At 55.6% G+C, this 18,235-nt stretch overlaps 1 long non-coding RNA gene across 2 annotated transcripts in view; it reads right to left on the reverse strand.

The window, feature by feature from the left end:
- Positions 1-9,376: 9,376 nt before the first annotated feature.
- The window catches only part of LOC145534289 (uncharacterized), a 28,981-nt gene continuing 20,122 nt past the window's right edge, over positions 9,377-18,235 (reverse strand). For both annotated transcript variants that reach the window (XR_014074420.1, XR_014074419.1), the window contains exons 2-3: positions 13,292-13,485; positions 9,377-12,664 (exon numbers count right to left, since the gene is read on the reverse strand). This is a non-coding gene — a long non-coding RNA (uncharacterized LOC145534289). The remainder of the gene's footprint in view (positions 12,665-13,291; positions 13,486-18,235) is intronic.

An 18,235-nucleotide genomic window follows, 5' to 3' on the forward strand; every position in this document is an offset into this window, starting at 1 on the left:
AGCAGCACCGGTGTGCTCTTACCACAAACCTCCGAACAGCACGTTCTTTCAAGGTGCCTCCTCGTTCTTCACCGCTGGTGCTGGGCTCAGACCGTCCCCTGCCCCACGGCCCTTTCCCGGGCCTTTCCTTTTCACTCTCCCGTGGCTAGAGCTCTGACCCATCCTCCAAGCGCGAGGCCTCTTCTCACTATTTCGCATTCCAGGCAAGCCTACTTATTCTGGGAGTTATTCCCCCTTGATACTTTCTGTCTATAACCAGGACCAGGACCAAGCACACAAATCTCTTTCCACGCAACCCCTTCTTGACGCTCAGCTCTGCCGGGCGTGTTGGTGCTGACTCTCGTACGGATGGTGAGTCGACAGGTGACCGGTGACGGGTGAGCTTTTCATGAACCACGTGGAAAGTATGGTTGGCAAGCCTCTGACACAGATTCCCCCATGGGAAAACATCGTCACCTCCTGAGACAGTCCTGGGAACAAAGTCAACGAACAGAGGATTCAGTGCTTCCGGACACATCGAGTGCTTGTGGCAGACACAACCTGCCCCAGAGCATCCAAGGTCAAGTGTGAGGAAAGGCCTAGGAGTAGCGGGACCGGGGACTGAACAAGTCGGCTCTGCTCCTCTCCCGGCTGCAGTCCAAAGAAACGCCAAACAGGATGCCTCTTTGTTGCCATCGAGTGTCCAGTTCTAAACTTTTGTTAACAATGTATACAATGTTAAGGCGCGGGAGAGCCGGCTTTACTGAAACTTGTGGATCGTGCACTTCTTATCCCTGCTACTGTTTGATACAATTAGAGTTTAAGAGCACCCTGTTTTCCAGGAAAGATACTATATAACGCAAAGGTGCGATTTCTAGTGCCACCTTAATTTCCCCAGTCTCTGGGTACGAGAGCTGAACCAAATGTTGTCTAGTATATTTTCAGGGACATGACAAGCTATTCAGATCCTTCCCGATAGATGTTCTGAAAAAGAACTACTAGCTGCAAGAACTAAATCTCAATTTCAACTCCGGTAGAGGAGAAGCTGCGCTGCTGGCAACAGTTAAGATAAACACTGTATCTTCCCAAGAATAGACTGGGTACCCCCAGCATTTACCTTGAGGCTGCAGCGAGGAAGACTAAGTCTGCCCCTGAACTAGGTCCGTTTCTTTGACTTGAACCTTTATACGTGATTCCTGATATCTTCAGTTTCCGTATGCTGCCTGTAGCCCGAGACGTACAGGGCGCACCCCTCGTCAAGGCTCAGATTTCAAGAGTCTAATACATTTCCATTCAGATACAGATAGCAATCTGCAGAATAGAGAATAATACGTATCTCGTTGGAGCGTTACAGGAATATCATGACATGACACGTGTGGCCCCGCGCGCCCCCAACCACAAGCCCAGATCTCCCGTCTCCCCTCCGAAACCTCCCCCTCCTCCCCCCCATACCCAGCCACCGAGGGGGGCCCGGGGAGGGATGGCGGTCTCAGCCCCGGTTCCGAGAGGTCACTCGTGGAGCCGCCCTAGCTAGGCCGAGACGCCAGATGTGGCTGCCCTGCTGCTTCACGTCCATCTCCGTGAGCCATGCCCCAAAGGCACGTGAAATCATTGAGAGCAAACAGCGCCCCCAGAAAACGCAAAATGATCCTCCTGAACCCCACACGGCCGCCATCTTGGTGGATCCACGTTAGAGGTCGTTGGTAGGTATCCCCACTTGATGCCTGAATAGTACTCACACGGACTCGATTTCTTTTCGCTTTTCCTGGGTGCCCTAGCCAGAGAGATCACGTGGGCCGGAGAGCAAACACAGAACAGAACAGAGCCCCGAACCACAGCCAAGTCGAGGGCGTGCGGAACCGCAGGAACTCACAGAGCCTGTGAGGGGACCCAGATGGGGAAGAAGCGTCCGTGCTCACGTATCTCTGGGGAGGTTGGAAGGGGCGCCCGCCAGCGAGGCAGGTGCCGCGCGAGTGGCCGGAGACGTTTCTCCGTGGGATCTCTCGGGGTGTCGCAGGGTGCCGGGTGCAGGGGCACCCTGGGAGGCCCGGTCCACCGAAAAGCCCGAGAAGTCTTCATGTGGGGCAGGCACGGAATGGTTTCTTGCAGGGCCGGGCGAGGAGAATTCGGGGGCCCATACCTCCAAGCCCCACACGTCTCGAGAGGGTTCCACGTGGCATTCTGAAAGGCCGGGCGACGGAGGGAAGGGGTTCGTGGCTGCGGACAACGCCTGGCTGGAGGAATTCTTTGTCTTTGGCGACGGTTCACCCCGCAGGTCAGGTCATGAGGTTCCTCGACACCTTCCACGGGGCGGATGTTCACAGGAGGAGTGGGGACGGGACGGCGGACTCGCAGGCCACCCTCCTGTCCCCACTGCTCCCCTCCAGAACTGGAGCTCGAATCTAGATGGGCCTCTGACCGCACACATCGCTGGGTTTACGTCGTGCCGGCTTCACCTTCGAGTCTCACAAACTGGCACTCTTGCTGCTTCTAGGAGTGTCCTAGAGAAGAAGACACCGGGTTCCGTACGAGATCAGCTTCTTGGACGCGGCCCTCTGGAGCCCGTGGCTTTGGCTTCAGGGGAAGCACGCTGCCTACGGTATAGCCTGGCCCGGAAGCTCATCCGAGGATTCCTCAGGAGTTCGCGGGCCCCGAGGATTCTGTTTCCGAAAAGCGTTTTCTGGAACCGGGCGACTTGGGGGAACGTGTCACTGGTCTGGAAAATGGAAGGCCGCTGTCAGAGGGTTCAGTGACCTTTACGCTCCCTCCTTTCACTTGAAAGGTGTCTTCTTTTTTCTCCCCACCCCGCCCCCCAACCCCCCGCAACACACACACACCCGACAGCTTGCCTGACCGTTGTTGCTGGGGAGATGAACTCTCAGGAGACGGGAGGCCAAGTCTCTTTCACACCCCGGGGAAGACGATAGGAACGGGTCCCCAGCCGTGCGATGTTTCCGTGTCTCGGCACGGCCGACAGTCTCCTCCTCGTTCTGGGTGCTCCCGTTTCCTCCACCCCCCACCCCCCACCCCATCCCATCCCATCCCATCCCACCCCATCCCATCCCATCCCAAACTAAGGGTTTAGTTTAATGCCAAACTTCTACAAAGAAATAAGCAAATTTTTGTGCAATGTCCAGTGATCTCTTTCTAGGTTGATAGACTGATCAATGCCGTGGTTAATTCCCACAGTAAGTGGATGCCACCCTGTAAATCTTCTTGGCTCATTGCCTGCCACACCCGCTCCATTGCTGGTTAGGAGTAATGTTGTAAAACATGAAAGAGAACACAAAATGGACTGATGACTCTGAGAGAAGAATTGTAATTGGAGGACATTTCAGGACTGGCTCTGATATTGCATCCCGGAAAAAGTAAAACTCATACAGAGAGTGGAAAAGTGGTTACTAGGGCTATGGGGAGAGGTTGGTAAAAGGGAACAAATATTCAGCTATAAGATGAATAGAGTCTGAGGATCTAACGTAAAACACGGCAATCTTTTTGACATGTTTTGTATAAATGAAATCTTATATGAAGATAAAAATCTAAGTAGGAAAGATGGAGGGAAGAAAAAAAAAAAGAAGGTGAAATATGTGAGGTGATATGAATTAACTGGATGAGGAATCCTTTCACATCGTAAACACATGAAATCACCACAGTTATATTTCAATTTCTTGCAATGTTGTATGTCAATTATACCTCAAAAAAGTTGAAATTTTAAAAAAGATATTACAAGATCTATGAAAAACCGTGAGGATTGTGTCTGGCTTGATAACATTGAGAACCTAGAACTCAGGCGATCCAAAACGTCCCCCTGACTAATAGAGTGTTTGTGTCATCGGTTACTCAATTCCGAATTATCATAGGTTCCAGAATTGTTGGTTGGATGCAAGATTTCAAAGCAGCCACATGCTGGAAAACTTAGTTTTAATGAGTTTAGTTCTATTCTCTCAAAGCGGAGAGCTCTATTTAAAGATGATATTTCACGTGGACTTCCTTGATGTTTCGTACGCTGGATCAGAGACGGATATAGTGAGATATCATGAAGTAATTCCCTGTTTTTCTCTTTATAATTTCCGCGACATGATCCTTCTAGTTAGTAAGAAACATTTGTGTTGCCTTGAAGAGAATTAGATTATTATCATAATAATGGAAAGGGAAAGTAGTAGGTTTATGCTTGGCCCTTTTATATTTAAAATATACCTTTTTGGCTAGAGTGTGAGGCACAGGAGATCTAGATCCTGCAATCGAGGAATGAATCTGTGCCCTTTGCAATGGAAGCAAACTGTCTTAATCCCTGGAACCCTAAGGAAGTTCCTCAAAAGAGACGGTTTGCGACTAGGTCAGAAATGATAGTCTTCAAAGGCAATCCCTTTAAGGTCAAAGGAACAAAATTTACTGACTGAAGAGAAGCCTCTGGGTAATACGAATGAGGAGTCTCTGACCTATGAGCAGCCCATCAATACTCCTATTGCCGGCAATAGGAGTAAAGAGGACATCCCATGACACAGAAGGACCTGTCCCAGGAGAGAAGCCCAGGTTCATTCTGCCCGAGAGGAGAAGGCGGGCCGAGCGATGGTCTGGGAAGGGTTTAGAGACTCAGGGTGCGGGCACATGGCTACGCTTGCTGATGAGGGGTCAGATTCCCGATGAGATGAGACGACACGGCTCGCCAGCATGGTGGGGGCGTCAAGAACCCCCTCGAATCTTGCAGACCCTCTGCGACCAATGAGAGAGAGCCAGGCACCACTGCTCAGGGGCACAGCTTCTGCTCTGCTCTTGGCAGGTCCCGGTCACCTGCCACCTTCCTGTCTCCAGCAGAGGTAAAGTGAGGCCCAAATGCCGCCTGAGGATCTTTGAGCTCAGAACGGAAACTCTTTTTTTCGGTGGCCTGGAGTGTCATAAGCAATCCGAAGGTGAGCGGAATTAAATGCAAGTAGTCAGAATAATGGTGAGAACAAAAGGAAACGGCAAGTCACTGTTAACAATCTATTTTGGACGTAAAGTTTTGTGAAGAGAGAGACGGAACCTAGCTTCAGAAGGGGAGGGAGGTCCCGCAAGGTCGAATGAGGCCCACTGGTGGCTGGGGACTCATCTGGAGGAACTTCTCTGAAGAAGGGCCTGGGATCCATCTGAAAGCGGGAGTGGGAACCCAGGCCCGGGAGTGAGCGTCCAGAGCTGGAATGAGAGCTCCTGGGAGACTGACTCGAGCGCGGCTGGTTTCCGGGGCACCCACCTCCCCTTCTCCTCAGCTGATGCCCGCAGGCTGGGTCACGGCCCTTGAGGGAGAAGCCTTGGCAGAAGGTCTCCCCGCGGAGGGAGCCCATGGGTGTCTCAGTCTGTCAGTGGCAGTTGCTCGTTTTCTCGGGCTGCCAGCCCATCTGAGCTGTTTCTGTTGGAGGGGAAATCTGCCTGAAGTTACGCCTGAGGCCTGAGCTCTCTTATTATCAAATTAGGCGAATATCCGATACATAATGTGAATACCTGGCCTACTGCCATGGAATTTCTAAATATCCGTGTGCCGAAAGCTAACTCCGTCCCCACGTGTGCAAGCTAATTCAGGGGAACTCGCTCGTGTCTGACCCGTGTGGTAGTAGTGGTGAGAGCAGGAGTGGATCGGGAGCGAAAGGACCAGGTGGAATTTCTCGATTCAAATCCATGAATCTCTGAGGACTTCGTGAGCACGTTACACTTTAAGTGTCATTCCTGGCCTGAGAGGGAGCACGAACAGGACTTTTCTGACGGCTTCATGGAGACGTGAGACAGGAGTCGAGATCCACAGTATGCAGCGAGCGGTATCTTTGCTTATAGGCAGATCCAGAAAAAGCTATCAGCTCACTGTTGGTTCTTTCAAAGCACGTAGTAGCTGTGTGGTTGCCCGATAATGTGAGTGCCGTCCACCTAGACTGTACACGCACCTCACGCACCGAGTATCTGTCGGCCTTGTAGATGAGGAGGTGGCTGAGGGGCGTTTGCGCAAGTGACTGGGTTTGAATCTAGACAGCACCCTTTGCTGTGGGCTTGGTGAAGTGCAGGTCCTCAGTACACAGGATTCTCATCCTTCCTGGCCTGTTTCTGGCTCCTCTTCACCATCTGGGTTCCACAAGCCTCATCTTTAGCAGCACCGGTGTGCTCTTACCACAAACCTCCGAACAGCACGTTCTTTCAAGGTGCCTCCTCGTCCTTCACCGCTGGTGCTGGGCTCAGACCGTCCCCTGCCCCACGGCCCTTTCCCGGGCCTTTCCTTTTCACTCTCCCGTGGCTAGAGCTCTGACCCATCCTCCAAGCGCGAGGCCTCTTCTCACTATTTCGCATTCCAGGCAAGCCTACTTATTCTGGGAGTTATTCCCCCTTGATACTTTCTGTCTATAACCAGGACCAGGACCAAGCACACAAATCTCTTTCCACGCAACCCCTTCTTGACGCTCAGCTCTGCCGGGCGTGTTGGTGCTGACTCTCGTACGGATGGTGAGTCGACAGGTGACCGGTGACGGGTGAGCTTTTCATGAACCACGTGGAAAGTATGGTTGGCAAGCCTCTGACACAGATTCCCCCATGGGAAAACATCGTCACCTCCTGAGACAGTCCTGGGAACAAAGTCAACGAACAGAGGATTCAGTGCTTCCGGACACATCGAGTGCTTGTGGCAGACACAACCTGCCCCAGAGCATCCAAGGTCAAGTGTGAGGAAAGGCCTAGGAGTAGCGGGACCGGGGACTGAACAAGTCGGCTCTGCTCCTCTCCCGGCTGCAGTCCAAAGAAACGCCAAACAGGATGCCTCTTTGTTGCCATCGAGTGTCCAGTTCTAAACTTTTGTTAACAATGTATACAATGTTAAGGCGCGGGAGAGCCGGCTTTACTGAAACTTGTGGATCGTGCACTTCTTATCCCTGCTACTGTTTGATACAATTAGAGTTTAAGAGCACCCTGTTTTCCAGGAAAGATACTATATAACGCAAAGGTGCGATTTCTAGTGCCCCCTTAATTTCCCCAGTCTCTGGGTACGAGAGCTGAACCAAATGTTGTCTAGTATATTTTCAGGGACATGACAAGCTATTCAGATCCTTCCCGATAGATGTTCTGAAAAAGAACTACTAGCTGCAAGAACTAAATCTCAATTTCAACTCCGGTAGAGGAGAAGCTGCGCTGCTGGCAACAGTTAAGATAAACACTGTATCTTCCCAAGAATAGACTGGGTACCCCCAGCATTTACCTTGAGGCTGCAGCGAGGAAGACTAAGTCTGCCACTGAACTAGGTCCGTTTCTTTGACTTGAACCTTTATACGTGATTCCTGATATCTTCAGTTTCCGTATGCTGCCTGTAGCCCGAGACGTACAGGGCGCACCCCTCGTCAAGGCTCAGATTTCAAGAGTCTAATACATTTCCATTCAGATACAGATAGCAATCTGCAGAATAGAGAATAATACGTATCTCGTTGGAGCGTTACAGGAATATCATGACAGGACACGTGTGGCCCCGCGCGCCCCCAACCACAAGCCCAGATCTCCCGTCTCCCCTCCGAAACCTCCCCCTCCTCCCCCCCATACCCAGCCACCGAGGGGGGCCCGGGGAGGGATGGCGGTCTCAGCCCCGGTTCCGAGAGGTCACTCGTGGAGCCGCCCTAGCTAGGCCGAGACGCCAGATGTGGCTGCCCTGCTGCTTCACGTCCATCTCCGTGAGCCATGCCCAAAAGGCACGTGAAATCATTGAGAGCAAACAGCGCCCCCAGAAAACGCAAAATGATCCTCCTGAACCCCACACGGCCGCCATCTTGGTGGATCCACGTTAGAGGTCGTTGGTAGGTATCCCCACTTGATGCCTGAATAGTACTCACACGGACTCGATTTCTTTTCGCTTTTCCTGGGTGCCCTAGCCAGAGAGATCACGTGGGCCGGAGAGCAAACACAGAACAGAACAGAGCCCCGAACCACAGCCAAGTCGAGGGCGTGCGGAACCGCAGGAACTCACAGAGCCTGTGAGGGGACCCAGATGGGGAAGAAGCGTCCGTGCTCACGTATCTCTGGGGAGGTTGGAAGGGGCGCCCGCCAGCGAGGCAGGTGCCGCGCGAGTGGCCGGAGACGTTTCTCCGTGGGATCTCTCGGGGTGTCGCAGGGTGCCGGGTGCAGGGGCACCCTGGGAGGCCCGGTCCACCGAAAAGCCCGAGAAGTCTTCATGTGGGGCAGGCACGGAATGGTTTCTTGCAGGGCCGGGCGAGGAGAATTCGGGGGCCCATACCTCCAAGCCCCACACGTCTCGAGAGGGTTCCACGTGGCATTCTGAAAGGCCGGGCGACGGAGGGAAGGGGTTCGTGGCTGCGGACAACGCCTGGCTGGAGGAATTCTTTGTCTTTGGCGACGGTTCACCCCGCAGGTCAGGTCATGAGGTTCCTCGACACCTTCCACGGGGCGGATGTTCACAGGAGGAGTGGGGACGGGACGGCGGACTCGCAGGCGACCCTCCTGTCCCCACTGCTCCCCTCCCTCCAGCACTGGAGTTCGAATCTAGATGGGCCTCTGACCGCACACATCGCTGGGTTTACATCGTGCCGGCTTCACCTTCGATTCTCACAAACTGGCACTCTTGCTGCTGCTAGAAGTGTCCTAGAGAAGAAGACATCGGGTTCCGTACCAGATCAGCTTCTTGGACGTGGCCCTCTGGAGCCCGTGGCTTTGGCTTCAGGGGAAGCGCGCTGCCTACGGTATAGCCTGGCCCGGAAGCTCATCCGAGGATTCCTAAGGAGTTCGCGGGCCCCGAGGATTCTGTTTCCGAAAAGCGTTTTCTGGAACCGGGCGACTTGGGAGAACGTGTCACTGGTGTGGAAAATGGAAGGCCGCTGTCAGAGGGTTCAGTGACCTTTACGCTCCCTCCTTTCACTTGAAAGGCGTCTTCTTTTTTCTCCCCACCCCGCCCCCCAACCCCCCAACCCCCCGCAGCACACACACACCCGACAGCTTGCCTGACCGTTGTTGCTGGGGAGATGAAATCCCAGGAGACGGGAGGCCAAGTCTCTCTCACACCCCGGGGCAAACGATAGGAACGGGTCCCCAGCCGTGTGATGTCTCCGTGTCTCAGCACGGCCGACAGTCTCCTCCTCTTTCTAGGTGCTCCCGTTTCCTCCACCCCCCACCCCCCCACCCCACCCCACCCCACCCCACCCCACCCCATCCCATCCCAAACTAAGGGTTTAGTTTAATGCCAAACTTCTACAAAGAAATAAGCAAATTTTTGTGCAATGTCCAGTTATCTCTTTCTAGGTTGATAGACTGATCAATGCCATGGTTAATTCCCACAGTAAGTGGATGCCACCCTGTAAATCTTCTTGGCTCATTGCCTGCCACACCTGCTCCATTGCTGGTTAGGAGTAATTTTGTAAAACATGAAAGATAACACAAAATGGACTGATGACTCTGAGAGAAGAATTGTAATTGGAGGAAATTTCAGGACTGGCTCTGACAGTGCCTCCCGGAAAAAGTAAAACTCATACAGAGAGTAGAAAAGTGGTTACTAGGGCTATGGGGAGAGGTTGGTAAAAGGGAACAAATGTTCAGCTATAAGATGAATAGAGTCTGAGGATCTAATGTAAAACACGGCAATCTTTTTGACATGTTTTGTATAAATGAAATCTTATGAAGATAAAATCTAAGTGGGAAAGATGGAGGGAAGAAAAAAAAAAGAAGGTGAAATATGTGAGGTGATATGAATTAACTGGATGAGGAATCCTTTCACATCGTAAACACGTGAAATCACCACAGTCATATTTCAATTTCTTGCAATTTTATATGTCAATTGTACCTCAAAAAAGTTGAAATTTTAAAAAAGATATTACAGGATCTATGAAAAACCGTGAAGATTGTGTCTGGCTTGATAACATTGAGAACCTAGAACTCAGGCGATCCAAAACGTCCCCCTGACTAGTAGAGTGTTTGTGTCATCGGTTACTCAATTCTGAATTATCATAGGTTCCAGAATTGTCGGTTGGATGCAAGATTTCAAAGCAGCCACATACTGGAAAACTTAGTTTTAATGAGTTTAGTTCTATTCTCTCAAAGTGGAGAGCTCTATTTAAAGATGATACTTTACGTGGACTTCCTTGATTTTTCGTACGTTGGATCAGAGACGGATGTAGTGAGATACCATGAAGTAATTCCCTGTTTTTCTCTTTATAATTTCCGCGACATGATCCTTCTAGTTAGTAAGAAACATTTGTGTTGCCTTGAAGAGAACTAGATTATTATCATAATAATGGAAAGGGAAAGTAGTAGGTTTATGCTTGGCCCTCTTATATTTAAAATATACCTTTTTGGCTACAGTGTGAGGCACGGGAGATCTAGATCCTGCAATCGAGGAAAGAATCTGTGCCCTTTGCAATGGAAGCAAACTGTCTTAATCCCTGGAACCCTAAGGAAGTTCCTCAAAAGAGACGGTTTGCGACTAGGTCAGAAATGATAGTCTTCAAAGGCAATGCAATCCCTTTGACTTCAAAGGAACAAAATTTACTGACTGAAGAAAAGCCTCTGGGTAATACGAATGAGGAGTCTCTGACCTATGAGCAGCACATCAATACTCCTGTTGCCGGCAATAGGAGTAAAGAGGACATCCCATGACACAGAATGACCTGTCCCAGGAGAGAAGCCCAGGTTCATTCTGCCTGAGAGGAGAAGGCGGGCCGAGTGATGGTCTGGGAAGGGTTTAGAGACTCAGGGTGAGGGCACATGGCTACGCTTGCCGATGCGGGGTCAGATTCCCGATGAGATGAGACGACACGGCTCACCAGCATGGTGGGGCCGTCAGGAACCCCCTCGAATCTTGCAGACCCTCTGCGACCAATGAGAGAGAGCCAGGCACCACTGCTCAGGGGCACAGCTTCTGCTCTGCTCTTGGCAGGTCCCGGTCACCTGCCACCTTCCTGTCTCCAGCAGAGGTAAAGTGAGGCCCAAATGCCTCCTGAGGATCTTTGAGCCCAGAACAGAAACTCTCTTTTTTTCGGTGGCCTGGAGTGTCACAAGCAATCCGAAGGTGAGCGGAATTAAATGCAAGTAGTCAGAATAATGGTGAGAACAAAAGGAAATGGCAAGTCATTGTTAACAATCCATCTTGGACTTAAAGTTTTGTGAAGAGAGAGACGGAACCTAGCTTCAGAAGGGGAGGGAGGTCCCGCAAGGTCGAATGAGGCCCACTGGTGGCTGGGGACTCATCTGGAGGAACTTCTCTGAAGAAGGGCCTGGGATCCATCTGAAAGCGGGAGTGAGAACCCGGGCCCGGGAGTGAGCGTCCAGAGCTGGAACGAGAGCTCCTGGGAGACTGACTCGAGCGCGGCTGGTTTCCGGGGCACCCACCTCCCCTTCTCCTCAGCTGATGCCCGCAGGCTGGGTAACGGCCCTTGAGGGAGAAGCCTTGGCAGAAGGTCTCCCCATGGAGGGAGCCCACAGGTGTCTCAGTCTGTTAGTGGCAGTTGCTCGTTCTCTCGGGCTGCCAGCCCATCTGAGCTGTTTCCGTTGGAGGGAAAATCGGCCTGAAGTTATGCCTGAGGCCCGGGCTCTCTTATTATCAAATTAGGCGAATATCCGATACATAATGTGAATACCTGGCCTACTGCCATGGAATTTCTAAATATCCGTGTGCCGAAAGCTAACTCCACCCCCACGTGTGCAAGCTAATTCAGGGGAACTCGCTCGTGTCTGACCCGTGTGGTAGTAGTGGTGAGAGCAGGAGTGGATCGGGAGCGAAAGGACCAGGTGGAATTTCTCGATTCAAATCCATGAATCTCTGAGGACTTCGTGAGCACGTTACACTTGAAGTGTCATTCCTGGCCTGAGAGGGAGCACGAACAGGACTTTTCTGACGGCTTCATGGAGACGTGAGACAGGAGTCGAGATCCACAGTATGCAGCGAGCGGTATCTTTGCTTATAGGCAGATCCAGAAAAAGCTATCAGCTCACTCTTGGTTCTTTCAAAGCATGTATTAGCTGTGTGGTTGCCTGATATGTGAGTGCCGTCCACCTAGACTGTACGTACACGCACCTCACGCACCGAGTATCTGTCGGCCTTGTAGATGAGGAGGTGGCTGAGCGGCGTTTGCGCAAGTGACTGGGTTTGAATCTAGACAGCACCCTTTGCTGTGGGCTTGGTGAAGTGCAGGTCCTCAGTACACGGGATTCTCATCCTTCCTGGCCTGTTTCTGGCTCCTCCTTACTATCTGGGTTCCACAAGCCTCATCTTTAGCAGCACCGGTGTGCTCTTACCACAAACCTCCGAACAGCACGTTCTTTCAAGGTGCCTCCTCGTCCTTCACCGCTGGTGCTGGGCTCAGACCGTCCCCTGCCCCACGGCCCTTTCCCGGGCCTTTCCTTTTCACTCTCCCGTGGCTAAAGCTCTGACCCGTCCTCCAAGCGCGAGGCCTCTTCTCACTATTTCGCATTCCAGGCAAGCCTACTTATTCTGGGAGTTATTCCCCCTTGATACTTTCTGTCTATAACCAGGACCAGGACCAAGCATACAAATCTCTTTCCACGCAACCCCTTCTTGACGCTCAGCTCTGCCGGGCGTGTTGGTGCTGACTCTCGTACGGATGGTGAGTTGACAGGTGACCGGCGACGGGCGAGCTTTTCATGAACCACGTGGAAAGTATGGTTGGCAAGCCTCTGACACAGATTCCCCCATGGGAAAACATCGTCACCTCCTGAGACAGTCCTGGGAACAAAGTCAATGAACAGAGGATTCAGTGCTTCCGGACACATCGAGTGCTTGTTGCAGACACAACCTGCCCCCAGAGCATCCAAGATCAAGTGTGAGGAAAGGCCTAGGAGTAGCGGGACCGGGGACTGAACAAGTCGGCTCTGCTCCTCTCCCGGCTGCAGTCCGAAGAAACGCCAAACAGGATGCCTCTTTGTTGCCATCAAGTGTCCAGTTCTAAACTTTTGTTAACAATGTATATAATGTTAAGGAGCGGGAGAGCCAGCTTTACTGAAACTTGTGGATCATGCACTTCTTATCCCTGCTACTGTTTGATACAATTAGAGTTTCAGAGCAGCCTGTTTTCCAGCAAAGATACTATATAACCCAAAGGTGCGATTTCTAGTGCCACCTTAATTTCCCCAGTCTCTGGGTACGAGAACTGAACCAAATGTTCTCTAGTATACTTTCAGGGACATGACAAGCTATTCGGATCCTTCCTGATAGATGTTCTGAAAAAGAACTACTAGCTGCAAGAACTAAATCTCAATTTCACCTCCGGCAGAGGAGAAGCTGCGTTGCTGGCAACAGTTAAAATAAACACTGTATCTTCCCAAGAATAGACTGGGTACCCCCAGCGTTTACCTTGAGGCTGCAGCGAGGAAGACTAAGTCTGCCCCTGAACTAGGTCCGTTTCTTTGACTTTAACCTTTATACGTGATTCCTGATATCTTCAGTTTCCGTATGCTGCCTGTAGCCCGAGACGTACAGGGCGCACCCCTCGTCAAGGCTCGGATTTCAAGAGTCTAATACATTTCCATTCAGGTACAGATAGCCATCTGCAGAATAGAGAATAATATTTATCTCGTTGGAGCGCTGCAGGAATATCATGACAGGACACGTGTGGCCCCGCGCGCCCCCAACCACAAGCCCAGATCTCCCGTCTCCCCTCCGAAACCTCCCCCTCCCCCCCCCACACCCAGCCACCGAGGGGGGCCCGGGGAGGGATGGCGGTCTCAGCCCCGGTTCCGAGAGGTCACTCGTGGAGCCGCCCTAGCTAGGCCGAGACGCCAGATGTGGCTGCCCTGCTGCTTCACGTCCCATCTCCGTGAGCCATGCCCAAAAGGCACGTGAAATCATTGAGAGCAAATAGCGCCCCCAGAAAACGCAAAATGATCCTCCTGAACCCCACACGGCCGCCATCTTGGTGGATCCACGTTAGAGGTCATTGGTAGGTATCCCCACTTGATGCCTGAATAGTACTCACACGGACTCGATTTCTTTTCGCTTTTCCTGGGTGCCCTAGCCAGAGAGATCACGTGGGCCGGAGAGCAAACACAGAACAGAACAGAGCCCCGAACCACAGCCAAGTCGAGGGCGTGCGGAACCGCAGGAACTCACAGAGCCTGTGAGGGGACCCAGATGGGGAAGAAGCGTCCGTGCTCACGTATCTCTGGGGAGGTTGGAAGGGGCGCCCGCCAGCGAGGCAGATGCCGCGCGAGTGGCCGGAGACGTTTCTCCGTGGGATCTCTCGGGATGTCGCAGGGTGCCGGGTGCAGGGGCACCCTGGGAGGCCCGGTCCACCGAAAAGCCCGAGAAGTCTTCATGTGGGGCAGGCCCGGGATGGTTTCTTGCAGGGCCGGGCGAGGAGAATTCGGGGGCCCATACCTCCAAGCCCCACACGTCTCGAGAGGGCTCCACGTGGCATTCTGAAAGGCCGGGCGACGGAGGGAAGGGGTTCGTGGCTGCGGACGACGCCTGGCTGGAGGAATTCTTTGTCTTTGGCGACGGTTCACCCCGTAGGTCAGGTCATGAGGTTCCTCGACACCTTCCACGGGGCGGATGTTCACACGGGGAGTGGGGACAGGACGGCGGACTCGCAGGCCACCCTCCTGTCCCCACTGCTCCCCTCCCTCCAGCACTGGAGTTCGAATCTAGATGGGCCTCTGACCGCTCACATCGCTGGGTTTACATCGTGCCGGCTTCACCTTCGATTCTCACAAACTGGCACTCTTGCTGCTGCTAGAAGTGTCCTAGAGAAGAAGACATCGGGTTCCGTACCAGATCAGCTTCTTGGACGTGGCCCTCTGGAGCCCGTGGCTTTGGCTTCAGGGGAAGCGCGCTGCCTACGGTATAGCCTGGCCCGGAAGCTCATCCGAGGATTCCTAAGGAGTTCGCGGGCCCCGAGGATTCTGTTTCCGAAAAGCGTTTTCTGGAACCGGGCGACTTGGGAGAACGTGTCACTGGTGTGGAAAATGGAAGGCCGCTGTCAGAGGGTTCAGTGACCTTTACGCTCCCTCCTTTCACTTGAAAGGCGTCTTCTTTTTTCTCCCCACCCCGCCCCCCAACCCCCCAACCCCCCGCAGCACACACACACCCGACAGCTTGCCTGACCGTTGTTGCTGGGGAGATGAAATCCCAGGAGACGGGAGGCCAAGTCTCTCTCACACCCCGGGGCAAACGATAGGAACGGGTCCCCAGCCGTGTGATGTCTCCGTGTCTCAGCACGGCCGACAGTCTCCTCCTCTTTCTAGGTGCTCCCGTTTCCTCCACCCCCCACCCCCCACCCCCACCCCCCCCCCCGCCACCGACCCCCGCCCCCAGCAGCCCTGCCACCCCACCCCAGACCCGACCGCCCGGCCCGGCCGCCCGGCCGCCTTTCCTTTCCGGTGTTTGTGGCCAGTTATTTTGAAATCCATGTTCTCCTGACCTCAAGCGCACTTTCCCCGCCCACCGGCGCATGCTTGTGTTTGTTGTCGTTGGACTTGATCACGGTCTCGACACAGGTTGACTTTCGTTTTCTCTTGTTGGGGGTCCGAGTGTCTCCTTCTTTTCCTTTCTTGCTCCTGGGCTTGCGTGTCTGTGTCTGTGTCTGCTTTCGAGAAGTCCTGCTTTGTTCTCCGAGCAGCGCTTGCCTGGTTTCGCTTTGCCGGTCGGTCCCTCCCTCCCTGCCTCCCTCCCTTCTCTCTCTCCCTCCCTCCCTCCTTCGGGGGAGGGGGCCCGGGGGAGCCCGGGATGTCACTGGTGCCCCTCTCTCGGCCGTCCCCGCCCCGAGCCCCGCCGCCCGCCGGCGTCTCCGTGGAATGTCCGCCCACCAGCCTGGAATCGCGTGGGTGGGGGGGGAGCGCGTCTCCTTCGTGGCAGCCTCCTGGGGAGCTATTTCCCAGCTCCTCTCCCTTCCTCTGCGGCCGGGGTCGCGTCGCGTCGCGTCTCTCGGAGGCGGCGGCTCCGAGCCGAGCTCGGGCGTTTGGGCGGCCGGCGCTGTGGCGTCCTCGGCGGCCGGCGACAGCGACCCGTCCTCGGGACATTGGAGCCGGTTGTCAGGAGCCACCTGGCGGCCGCTTTTATAGTGTCCCTCCCCTCTGGAGCTTCGGCGACCTTCAGGAGGGTTGTGACTCAGCCGCCGGGCCCGAGGGCACAGCTCTCAGAGACCGGCTCTGCTGGCAGCGACAGTGGCGGTGGCGCCGAGGCCTAGGGACGTCCTGCTGTCGCCGGAGATTGGTTCTCTAGGTTTCTGAGGAGGGTGGCCGTCGCGGCGGCGGCGGCGCTCCAGAGCCGGGCTCTGGGGTGGCCTGACCGGGCCTCCCTCAGGAGGGTTTGCTTTTCGCCCTCAGGAGGGTTTGCCTTCTTCTGCCAGGAGGGTTGGCTCCCGCCCTCAAAAAGGGTTTGCTGTTCGCCTTTTCAGAAGGGTTTGCGTCTCCCTTCAGGAGGTTTTTGCTTTCCCGCCCTTTCAGGAGGGTTTGCCACCCCCGGAGGGTTTGCTTTCTCACCCCTCCCCAACTCCCTGAATCACGGCCAGGAGGTCAGGGACCGGCTCGAGCCGTCCTGGGTGCCCCGGACAGGACGGTCTGGGGCCCCGGGCGTGGTCCCTCGTTGGGGCCCGCTCGTCTCGTGGGAGGCGCCTCGCCGGCGGGTCTCTCTTCGTTTTTCTCTTTGGCAACTCGAAGCCAAACCCCCGCTCGGAGACTCGGACGGACGGACGGGTACACCTACCCGTGCGGGCGAAGGGGGAGGGCGTCCCCGGCCAGCTCCCTCCCCCTTGGCGTCTGCGCCCCCACTTCGCCCACCGGGCGCCCCCTTCGCCCCCCTCCCCCCCCCCAGTCGACCAGATGACCCCCGACAGCTCCGGGCCTGGTGTTTCTGGGGTAGTGCTGGGGACAGGTGGCGGTGCCAAGGTGCCAAGGTCCCTCCCTGCCAGTCGTGGGTGGGCCCCGCTGTCGGGCGCTGTCATTTTGTCGCCCGAAATGGGCCTTTTCTGCCACCAGGTAAGTGCCGACACGGTCTCTCTCGGCGTCTGCCGCCGAGGACTTTGGGCCTCTGGACGCACGCGGGGCTCTGGGCCTTTGGGCCGCCGGCCTGGGCCTGTGCGTCGGCTCCCGCGTGGCGTGTCTGGCAGACCCGACCCGTGGCGCCACCTCCGGTCTCTGGGCGACCCGAGGGCGGCGGGGCGAGGCGCCGTGGGTCTTCTACCCTGTGTGACCCCCGCTGCGGGCGCCCGGTGGTGGCCGGGACGACCCCCGCTCTGTAGGCTCCGTGCCCCGTGTCAGGCAGCTCCTCCTCCTGGGGTCGTCGGCGGCTGTCGCCTGAGGTGAGGTGAGGTGAGGTGTGGCGGGGGGAGGCGGCCGGTGAGGCTTAAAGCGGGCCCCTCCGGCGACTGCCCTCACCGTGCCTTCCCCCCTCCCCCTCGGCTCAACGGATCGATGTGGTGTGGTCGTGCTCTCCCGGGCCGGGCCTAAGCCGTGCCGGACGAGGGACGGGCGTTCCTGGTGAACGTGTGCGGTCTTCTCGGTCTGTCCACGGGGCCCCTCGCCTGCCTTTCCCCCTGCCCGTCGGGGAGGGTGAGGAAGGCGGGAGGGTGGGTGCGGCCTCCGGCCCTGACTCTCGGTCTCCTGCCCGCCCCCCCTCCACGGGGCGTCAGTGAGGCCGTCGGTCTTCGGACACAGCGGACGCTCTCGCTTCGCCTTCTCGGCGCGTGTCCCGCGAGCGGCCCTCCCCGCGGTGGGGAGGGCTGTGCCCGCCGCTGCGCCGCGCGCCCCGCGTGGGTGGGTGAGCGTGCCTCGTTTGACCCTCGGTGGTGCCCCTGGAGCGCTCCAGGTCGCCCCCTCAGGTGCCTGAGGCCGAGCGGTGGTGTCGTTTCCCTTAACCCGGCGTCCTCCTCGGGTCCCCCACCGCGGTGGGGTGTGTGTGTGTCCCGCGAGTGGCTCTCGTTGGGGGGAGGGGTCGAGACGGGAAGAGAGGCGTGCCTGTTCCCCTCGCCTCTTCCGTTGGGGGCAGGTGCTGCCTCGTCGTGGAGGCACGGGCCGTGCTCCGGCCCCGACCGTGCACACGCTCCCGTGTGGTCGTCCGCTTACCTGTACCGCAGACCCCTCCCGCCCAGTCGAGGATCGGCGGCTCGTGGAGCGCCTCCGTGGGCCCGAAGGAGAGACGATGGGGTGAGGGACGGCGCGCCCTCGGTGAGAAAGCCTTCTCTAGCGATCCGAGAGGGAGCCTCTGGGGTACCGGAGCCCCCGGCCGCTGCCCCTCCTGAGTGCGCAGTGTAGCCGCCGTGGCGACTGCCAGAGCACGTGGGCAGAATCCCCCCACCTCTCC

The sequence above is a fragment of the Giraffa tippelskirchi genome, chromosome 14, assembly GCF_054371585.1.
Source record: "Giraffa tippelskirchi isolate mGirTip1 chromosome 14, T2T-mGirTip1v1.2.pri, whole genome shotgun sequence".
Taxonomy (NCBI): domain Eukaryota; kingdom Metazoa; phylum Chordata; class Mammalia; order Artiodactyla; family Giraffidae; genus Giraffa; species Giraffa tippelskirchi.